Source organism: Macrotis lagotis, chromosome 1, assembly GCF_037893015.1.
Source record: "Macrotis lagotis isolate mMagLag1 chromosome 1, bilby.v1.9.chrom.fasta, whole genome shotgun sequence".
Taxonomy (NCBI): Eukaryota; Metazoa; Chordata; class Mammalia; order Peramelemorphia; family Peramelidae; genus Macrotis; species Macrotis lagotis.
The window spans coordinates 907,525,114-907,535,824 of record NC_133658.1 but is presented as its reverse complement, the minus strand read 5'-3'; the positions used below and the strand labels follow the sequence as shown (position 1 = coordinate 907,535,824).

Sequence of the window (10,711 nt, the reverse complement as noted above, 5' to 3'; positions counted from 1 at the left end):
ACCCACCAGTACTTTTGAATTAAGTTATTTAGTCTATAACTTTCAATCTTTTCTTCTAAGGACCTTATTGACTAAAATTTTTATTGCATTGTGAGCTAAATAAGATGAATGCAATACTTCTGTTTACTACATTGGCCTGTAAAGTTTTTAAACTCTAATAAATAGCCAGTTTTCTGAAAAATGCCATGCAGAACTGAACAACAAGGAAATTCTTTTTATTCCTAATCAATATTTCCCAGTGATCTAGCATATATAACACAGAATCACTCTCAGTTTGCAACCACTGTCACATGGGTTGATGGCAAAGTGAACTAACAGGCCAGTGAATTGAGGCAGAGGTGAGAAACTAGCCCCAACTACCTCATGCTAAAACTATATTGGCCTTTACCTGGAACAGAATCTGGTTTCATATCAGGCATATTTCCATAACATTTCTCATGTCACAAAGATGAAGTATATCTTCACAAAAGTGAATCCATTTGTATAAAAAGTGACAAAGTTTAAATTCTTCTTCACATCTCCAGAATTTATCTGAAAAAAGGGATCAGATTGAGTCCTCTATGATTCATAACTTGCACTGAAACCAAGACTAGAGACCTCCATGTGGGATAATAGAAACAAATGAAATGGAATAAAGCAAAGACCACAGGTTCTTGGGCCATTCATTGAAGTTGCAACCTTAGAAGTTAAGGGAAAATGGAATGGAATGGAACATAAGATGGAATACAACATTAACAACAGAAAAGTCAGAGATTTGATCTTCAGCACTGACAAGGGATTGAAGTAGTCTCATCTCTGAGATCACACCATTGGGCTATAAACATGCACCAAGTAGAAAGAGCAATACTCACAGGTCACATTCAGTGTGAATGGGTCGCTCAAGATGTTACTGATTAGGTTCCGGATTCCACACTGATAGGGTCCTTGGTCTTCCCTTGAGACATTGATTATAGTGAGTGTCCTGTTGTTTAGGGACAGCTCTATTCTGTCACTGGCTGGGGAGTCTTTGGGAGGCAACCACTGGAACGTGACATTTTGACTCAAAGTCTGGCATGTCAAGGAGACAGTGTCCACTTTCTCCACTGGAGCCGTGTTGGTGCTGTTGATGGTAGGTTTGGTTAGTGGCTCTGTGACAGAAAATAGAAAGAAAATGACTGTGTTTGATCCTTTTTCTTACCCTTACAACTAACTATCTGGTTTGCAAGTAATCTCTGTGAAACCACAGCAAAGTCAGAATCCTTAGAAGATTAGTCTAAAAATCTATGCTATTATTAACATGGACACCTCTTTCTCTGATATAGGTCACAGTTTCTTCAGTCCTTAGGAGAAAGTTCATCTTGAATTATTATTGCAGACAGAGACATCACCTGGAGCTCAAGTCCCTAGTACCCAATCTTCCCAAGTCAAAGCAGGTTGGTCCAGGGATGATGGATTGCATTGTACTTGTGGCATTTTTATTTTCTCAGAACCTGGGAGTTTATTTACCCTTGGCCTGGACTTGCACACTTGATAAAGATATTGGCAGAGGCCTGAGGGGACAGATCAGAGACAGGCTATTGAGACCTGGTGTTCAGAGAGGAAAAGAATTCCTTAACTCCAAAGGAACAAAAGGAAGGAGAAGACACTGATAGAATAGTTGTAGAGTACAGGAGTCCTGGAGGGCTTTGAGTCAGGAGACTTGTTTGAAATCTAGAGGTTTCTAACCCACAATAGCATCCCCTGCGACCAGGACAATTTCTCATTCATAGGGACAGATCATACATACTTACAGAATATTTCTTGGTTCCCTCTCCTACAATATGAGATATGTTGTTACACATGGAAAGTGAACTGGGGCTAGGGGGAAGGGTTTGAGGTTCCCTTAGCCTTCAAGAACCAAGGGAGCCCAGATACCAGCCTTTTCTTATCCATGAAAAAGTGTCTGTTCCAGCATAGTCTCTGGGACAAATTCATTATACTCACAGGACTCTCTCCTTGGATCATCTATCTAAGGCCTAACTTACAAAGAAGACTAAATTAGAAATATTTCAGTCTTCCTGACCATCTTTCTTTCCCATTTTGATGGTTCTCCACTTCCTCCCTTATTCCCTGTTAAGAAATTTAGAATGGGAGAGAAGTTCCTCATTTATTAAAAAAGATACTGAGAGATCCATATATCCAGTAAGGCCATATGGGATTGATTGAGAATCTGTTAAGGCTGAGGGCAGTTAGCTGTCTCTGATGTGTGGTGAGGATATGCAAGGCAGTAAGCTTGCTCCTAAGAAAGAAGGGCTTTTTGAAAGGTGCTGTGGCAGGTTTTGTGGATTTTATGGCTAATATGGCAGAGTGAGAAGTGTTAAACTTAGATGAGTTAGAAAGAGCTGAGTTCAAATACTGCCTCAGAAAATTACTGTGTTATTTATACAAAGTAAGTCCTGAGCTTTAGTTTCCTTACCTGTAAAATGGGATTAGTAATACCCAAATCATAGTTTGTTGGAAGAATCAAATGAGACCATCTGCATGAAGTTCTTTGTAAAACTTAGTTATTATGTTCTTATAGAAATGAGTTATTATGTTTTTATAAGGAGGTGGGTTCCACTAAGAAGACTTTAGCAGGATGAAAACAGGTACAAAGCAAGGCTTTGAGGTCATGCTCTATTCTCATTCCTGAAACAGGTATGACAGGTACCATGGATCGTGGATCATGGAGAGAGAAAAGTAGAACACAACCCACTGTGGGTTAAAGTGGAAAAAGCTTTGGATTTGTAATCATAGAATCCTGAATTCAAATCCTTACTACCTATGTGTCTCTGGCCAAGTCTCTTTCGATCTCTAGGCCTCAGGCTCATTTTAAATGACAGGGTCATAGTATCTGAGGGCCTTTTCCAGAGCTAAATAGAGTATTCAGTCATCCCTCATCGCCAGGTTTCTCCACCTTTCTTTGTGCCTCTCCAGTCCAATCATCACCCCACTGGGAAAACTATAGGATCTGTGAGTGTGTGTGTGTGTGTGTGTGTGTGTGTGTGTGTGTGTGTGTGTGTGAAGTTACCTCTCTCCTCCAGGATCTTCCTGGGCTCATTGTTGTCTTCCACCTAAGGGTCAAAGTCCTTTAACTGACATTCAGGACCTTGCATCCCCTTGAGTCATTCTTCCTTATCTCATCCCCCTCCTTTCCCCCATTATATCCTTTGACCAAATTCAATGGCAGTCTACCTAAGAGGTGTGCCCCAGGCTCTCCCACCTCCAAGCCTTGATAACAATTCACAGGGTTAAAGGGTGATAATTTTGGAGCTAGCAGGGACCTCCAAGATCATCAGGACATCTGAATCTTCACTTTCTTGGTCTGAAGGATCCCTTGGTCTTTCAGTCTGAGGAAGCCAATGGACCATTCTCAGAGTCATATTTTAAATTAACAAAAGAAAATACAAAGGATAATAAACAAAAACCAGTGAAAAGAAAGATACAATGTTTTCCTATTCAAATTTATGGATACCTGAAATCTAAGAATCCAGGCCAATGTCTTAATTGATCAAGAAGAAATGTGGGGCACTGTGTTATGACTTTTCTAGAATCCAACAACCAGCAAGTAGCAGAGCAGAATTTGAACCCAGTGTTTTTGGGTCTCTTTATCTCTTAGGAGGTTATTCAAAGCTCAGATATGAAGCAATTACAGCAGTTGGTGAGTCAGAGAAGGGTTTTGATCTCAGATCATCCTGGGTCTCTACACTTTGTTCTTTCACTACACCACAACGTATTATGTCTTCCAAAGAGGGAAATGAAAGAAATTTGTATTTTTTTTTAAAAGAAGTCCTAGAGACATTCAAGGACAGAAGTATAGCCAGAGTATGCTGAACCTCATGGTGAACTAAACAGTTTCTGAGCCTTTTACCTGCTCAATTCTGACCAGTCCATGGGAATCTCCATGTTAGAGAAGAGGAGGAACAGCAAATGAGGGTCTGAGATTCTTCAGGGAGCTCCCTCACTATGGACACTCCCTGTTCTCTTGATCCAAAAGAGTGACCATGGCCAACAGGATGCCCAGGCTAAGCAAAGAGATCAGAAGTGATAACCAACATGAAGGAAGAAGACAAGAGCAAGGATCAAGGTCCTTATGGGTTTGGAGGTGTTCAGAGCCATCAGCAGCAGGAGAAGTGAGAGAATCCCAGGTGTCCCTGAGAAAGACAACACAGCAGCCCAGAACCAAAACCCAGAAGCCAAGACTCCTATGTAAGCTCCTATGTAAGTCTCAGGGCATCACTGCAGAAAGTTGGGGGAAGTTGCTGTCCTGCATACCTTGCCCTCCTGGGATGCTGAAGTGGAAAAAGAACCTATTGAGGTGAAGTCAGAAGGGAAGCCAGAAGAGCAAGGTCAAATCAAGGAGGAGAAAGGCACAAAGAAATCATAAAGGAAAATGAAATTATCATTAAAAGGTGGAACAACTATGTATCCTGATTCTAGCTCAATGACTCCACTTATGCATTTGAAAAAAATGGAAAAATCTTCAAAGCCACCCTTGGCCTTGTGGACATTCCTTAAAGGTATCAATTCTTATTATATGCTGCAGCTCCTGAAGGATGATGGAAAAGTCAGGTACTGGATATGTAGATCTTGGGGTTGAGTGGGCACTGTGAATGCCACCAATAAACTAGAACAGATGACATTCAAGGAAGATGCTATTGATCATATTTTGAAGTTATATGAAGAAAAAATGGAACATTCTGGGCATTCTAGCAACTTCACTAAATATCCCAAGAAGTTCTGCTCCCTAGAGATTGACCATAGGCAGGATGAAGAATCTGACTGTTAGTGCTGGTACCAAGTTGAAAACCCCAAATCAGTTTAGAACTTCATCAAGATGATCTTTGATGTGGAGAGTGTGAAAAAGGCCATGGTGGAATTCAAGGTTGTCCTTCAAAAGATGCCATTGGGAAAATTTAGCAAGAGGCAGAACCAGACTGCATATTCAATCTTCAACAAGGTCTAACAAGTGGTGTCCCAGGGTAGTGACTCTCAGATTCTGGACCTTTCCAATTGCTTCTATATCCTGATGCCCCATGACTTTGGAAGGAAGAAGACTCCACTCTCAACAACATTGATTGTGTGCAGACCAAAATAGAGATGCTGGACAACCTACTGGACATCGAGGTAGGTTATAGTCTACTTTAAGATAGATCTGAAGATGGCAACAAGGATCCCATTGATGTTGTGAGGAATGAAGAGTGTTGTTGGTCTTCACAGGGTGTGGAGGGGGGTCCCTAGGGAATCCATTATAAAGGGGCAATGGCCCCAGTTAATTACAAAACTGGGAGAGTTTTCCTAATCCCATTCCAAAGATGACAAACCCAAGATCAGAAGAAACTACTCCTCAGCTGGTCACGAGTGATGTAGAGATCTTGACCTAATGCAAATGAGTTTGTGCAATTAGGTAATTGAATATTATCCCCTTCACCCCCTGTGATGATTGGGGCTCATCACCACATTGCATGATGTGGGGGGGGATCATGTTGGGGACATGTCATGGAATGGGTGGACCTCCTAGATTGTAACTCAAACTCTGAAAGTCTATGAAAATCCAAGAGGGAGGGGAGTTTCTGAAGAGTATAAATTATCTGATGTTCAAATGCTGCCATGTGCCTCATGCCAGGTGAGGTAACCATATCCTGCAGGATTTGTGACTAAAATCTACAATTTTCTCTCACTCTAGCAGGTTTTTCTTTCTTTCATTTGTTACCATGTCAACCATGAGAAACTTAAAACCAGTATTAGGAATTCAGAAAAAGCTGACAACACCAGGCAATATGTCAAGAATATACAAGTGACAATTCGCAATCATCACAACTTGGAGATTATTGATATATTCTAGATTGAGCATGAAGGAGAAAGTCAACATTTCAAGCCCTTGAAGCAACTTCATAACTGGTGGCTGCTGTGGCATGGATCCAGGGCCACCAACGCTGCTGGGATACTCGCTCAGGGCCTTCTAATCATTCCACCTGAAGCCCCTGAGACTGGGTACATGTTAGGTAAAGAAAGCTCATTGCTGACATGGTTTCCAAGATTGCCAATTACTGCTGCAACTCTCAGGGACACCCAATAGAATTGATACTCCTAGGAGAAGTTGCCCTTGGGAACATATGAATTTAAGGACTTGATCCACATCAGCAAGTTATTCAAGGGCAAGCAAAATGTCAAAGGCTTGGGCAAAATTGCCCCTGATCCAAAAACTAGTGTCACTCTTTTTTTTCTTGCAAGGCAATGAGGGAAAGTGACTTGCTCAGGGTCACATAGCTAGGTAATTATTAAGTGTCTGAAGCTAGATTTGAACCCAGGTCCTCCTGACTCCAGAGCTGGTGCTCTATCCACTGCCACCCAGCTGTCTCAGCAGTGTCACTCTTAATGGTATTGAAATATCCTTGGAAGTGGTATTCCTTCTGGTGATAATGCCACCTGTCTCCTATATAAAGAATACATTGCTTACAACATTGCTCAGGTAAATTTGAAGCATCTACTGAAACAGAAATTAAACTTTAAGACATCTCTGTGGTGAATAGATAGCACTAGCCCAGTGCTTAGAAGTGACCAGACCTCTCTGGTTCAATTGTAGCATTTTGAGCTCCCTGGTAGGCTGAAATATCAGCGACCCTTTCAGAAATATCAGAAGAACTGAGTGGCAGACTGAGTTAACTTTACTAAATATTCTCTATGGGGATTTTAGATAAACAAATGACCATATATGGTAAAGATTTTTTTTCCCTAAGCCTGAGTCTGGGTTTTGTTTGTCTCTGGGGATTTGATTCCCTATCCATCTCAGTTCTATGTTCCCTGGGGAATAGCAGATCTCCTGTAACTAAAAAGTGAGGAAAAGTTGGAAGAGCCATTTTACACAAAATAGGCAGAAGAATAAAGGATTTCTGACTCAATGTTTTTTACTAGATGCCAGGTGTTCTCCCTTCCTTTGTGACCTGCCAGCACCACCCCTTCCCCCTCTTTTTTCCTGGCACAAATCCTCTTCCTCCCAAGCTTAGCTCACTTTCTACTTCCCCTCAAAGGTCTTCCCCTCATGCCCCCTGCCCCTCTGCCCTGGGGCCCTCCTCAAAGTATCTTCGAATTCTTTCCCCTTGATATAAGAGTCCAGGCACTGGCCCACCTAGTTGCCCAGTTCATTTGCTAATCCAGCTTGAAGAGGAGGAGCAGATGATGAGCAACCAAGGAAGGAGTAGTGATGCTTCTCATCCCTACAACACTTGAAGGATCTTTCCTCAGGACAGCCAGAGAAGCAGGGAATGCTGGGATTAGCGTTCTCATTTTATAGATGAGGTCATGGAGAGTCATAGAGCAGAGGTGACTTGCCTGAGGTCACACGATAAATTTGGGAGCTGGGATAGGAATCCAGATTTACTGATCTTACATCTAGAACTCTCTTTCCCTTCCTTGGATCCACCCTCCTAGCAGAAGTTGGAAGCCCTGGAAGAGTCCATTCTTGGGTTTGATGAAAGACCCAATCCTTTGCTGCTTCCAGAAAAGACTCTGCAGAGGAACTGAGGCAGTCCTGGATACCCTTGTTACAGGTCCTATCCAATGGGCTCTCCTGACCCCCTTTCTTCCCAGACTTCAGAGACTCTACTAGACGGGGCTCCCAACTGTTGCTGTTACCTGTGCCGAAGAGGACAGCTATGCCCCCCCAAGTCTTGGCTGCCCTCCTCTTGCCCCCCCTTCACAGAGTCCCTCTCTTCCTTTAAGATGCGTCTTCCAGACTTCCCCCAGGATATTACCATCTTCTAACACCCCCTGTTCTTAATGACCTTCTATCTAACTAGAGGGAGCTCGAGTGCTAGTTCTGTCTCAGTAAATGCCAGTTGCCTAATATTAGGTAAGCCCCCCTCACCTTAGTGCCCTAGAGAACTCTCTAAGACCTGGGTTGGCAGTCAAGGTGCCAACTTGCCCTAGTGGAGAGGTTGCCTGTCTCTGGAAGTGCTGCTAGGCAGGAAATCCTCAGTCTTGGCCTAATTCCTGTTTTCCTTATGCTTATTTCAGATGCATGTTTATATTCCCTTAACAGAATATATGATTCTTGAGGATAGTGACTCATTTTTTTTTCTGTCATTTATACCCCATCCCCAGCCCAGTTCCTTTGCACACAGCAGGTGCCTGATAAATGCCTGTGGATCAACAGATTGATGATTTCCTCCCTTCCTCCCATGGCATCCTCTGATCAGGAGCTGAGGGACAGAAAAACAGAAGTGAATGACCAGCAGGGCCCCCCTTCTAATACTGGCTCCTGTCTTTGACCCAGTAGCCTTTGAATGCTCCCTGCTACACTCAGAAGTTTTTGATACTTTCTGGAAGACACACATGGAGAAAAGCCCCCCAGTCATGTACTGGACTGTAACTCCTCCCATAAATACCCCCCCCCCCCCCCGAGGATTCTAGAATTCTTTGATTCTGGGCCTCAGAGGCATCTTGTCCAACCCAGACCTGATTGGGAATCTCCAATCAAACATCCCTAGTTATGGTCATCTGATCTGACTTGAAGGTTTCCAGACCTGGGGAGGTCACTCTACTGGAGTAACTTTCCATGCTAGGAAGCACCTAGAGTCTGTGAATGTGGGTCAGCAACCCAGTCCCAGCGACTGAGTAGCTGTGTGACCCTAGCCAAGTCACTTAACCTCTCTCAGTCTCCTTTTCTTCATTTACAAAAACAAATACCTCTAATTTCAGAGTCTTTGTGAGGAGCAAATGAAATATGATATATAGAGCCCTTTGTACCCCCTCAAGCACTCTATAAATGAAAGCTCTTGTTAGCCCAGTTTGGAGCTCCAGGTGACCTCTTTGCTCCCACACTGAATGTTTCTTCCCTTCTCCCTGTGCAGCTCAGACCTCAGCAGGAACTGGAATCCTGTCTTTCCCTTCAGATCTTCTCTGTCTTAACTTATCCTTTAGAAAATGAAGGTTATGTGGGTGTCCTCCCTCTGGGTTCCTTTCCCAGCACTGGGAGCCTCAGGATGAACAGATATCCAGATGGTCCTGGACACCATACAGCAAGACTTCTGGTTCCTGGGAAGTTTGGACCCAAGCTCTGCTAGACCAAGATGGCAAGGGAGTGTCAGTGACTGTCTCCCAGCAATTCTCCCTGCGCCTGTTGGACTTTTCAGTATCTTGGGGCAGTATCTTGCTATTCTGAGCCTTTAGCAATCCCTCCTAGTTTCAAAGCATGCCCTGGGAAATGGACTACCTAGAGCCTGAGACACTGGGACCTCTGAACTCTCCTGTCACCCATAACCAGGCTGGTCTGTGTTGGGGGTTCTCACCTCTTTGGTCTACTCTATAAAGGAATGTTCTGCATTTTCCCCTGCTGCTCCCTGGGTAAGGAACTTGAGGGAAGTCTCATCCCAGACTGAGGGCAGTTGTTGGAGTGTCCCCTTGAGCCAGGGGGAGGGCAGCACTTACCATACACTGATAGATATACTCGTCCTGTTTCTATCACACCAGTTTTGGAATCAACAATTTGTATAATGTAGGCACCGATGTCACTGAGGGTGAGGTTGGAGATGAGCAGGGAGCCATTGGTGAGCACCTTCTCCCGAATATGTGGTCTCTGTTTTCTAGCCCGAACAGTGTGGACAGCGATCTGGTTGCTGGTTTCTACTGACTTTCTATACCAAGTATAACTGAAGACATTTTCTGAGAAGTTCTGGATGCCCAAGGTGATACTTTTGCCCACGATGCCATAGGGTGGGTTGGGCTCAATCTTAATGGGAGCACTTTGAATAGATGAAGGCTGGATCTGGCAGCAGAGAATGGAGGCTGTGAGGGGAGGAAGGAGGCAAAGGTCAGCAGAGTCTCCCTTCCCTGCTCAGAGGCCAAGGGCCCTAAACTATCCCTAGCATAAGGACAGGAACTACTGAGTCTGTCTCAGGGTGTCCTGAGTGCTCAGTGAAGTATTGTTGAAGGGGGTTCATGTGCCTACTTATCACTCTGTTACTTCCAGTCTCTGCAGAGGATTGAGTGTTTGGTCTGTATCGAATTTTAGCTCCCTCTAGATTTGATTCACAAGGGATGTGCCCGTGTGAAGGAAAGATATTGAAGGGAGAAAGCAATCAATAGACAGGTGTCATTGAGGAGAGAAATAAAATCTTAGACCTGGACAGAATCTTAGAAATCCCTAAATCAAATGCCCTCAATTTAAATCAAGCAAATTGAGGCCCAGAGAAGGTAACACAGATGACTGATATTAAATAGGAAAAAGCACAGGCAGCATTCTAATCCAGATCTTCCAAACCAAACCCAGGAATGTCCTTTCCCACAGATGGGATTCTCGCTGCTACCCCAGTTCCAATTTTCTGACTCCATCATAGGCCCTCCCTAGAAGAGAAAGGTCCACTTTGACCTAACCACCTGGCTGTGTCATCTTGCATGGACATTCCACAGGGCCCAGGCAATAAGAATATACCCCAACCCCAATTTCCCAAAGCACCCATTAGACTAGATTAGCAAGCACAGGTTGAAATAACTCCTGTTTAGGCTAGTCAATTAGAAAGAGTTCCCTGGACCACAAATCATAGAAGTCACTTTCCCTAGAGAAGCACCTGCACACTAGCCTTCATTGCTGTGCTGAACTTATGATGAAGTCAAACTTATTATAATATCATTATCATACATTGTATTCTTCTAAGTGGGTTTTTTAGTGCATTTTGGGTAACCAAATACACAGTTCCACCAAGGCTATGTGGCC

General features: G+C 43.5%; 1 pseudogene; it reads left to right on the top strand.

Moving 5' to 3' along the window:
* Positions 1–4,834: 4,834 nt before the first annotated feature.
* LOC141508681 (poly [ADP-ribose] polymerase 1-like) lies at positions 4,835–6,526 on the top strand (annotated as a pseudogene).
* Positions 6,527–10,711: the final 4,185 nt, after the last annotated feature.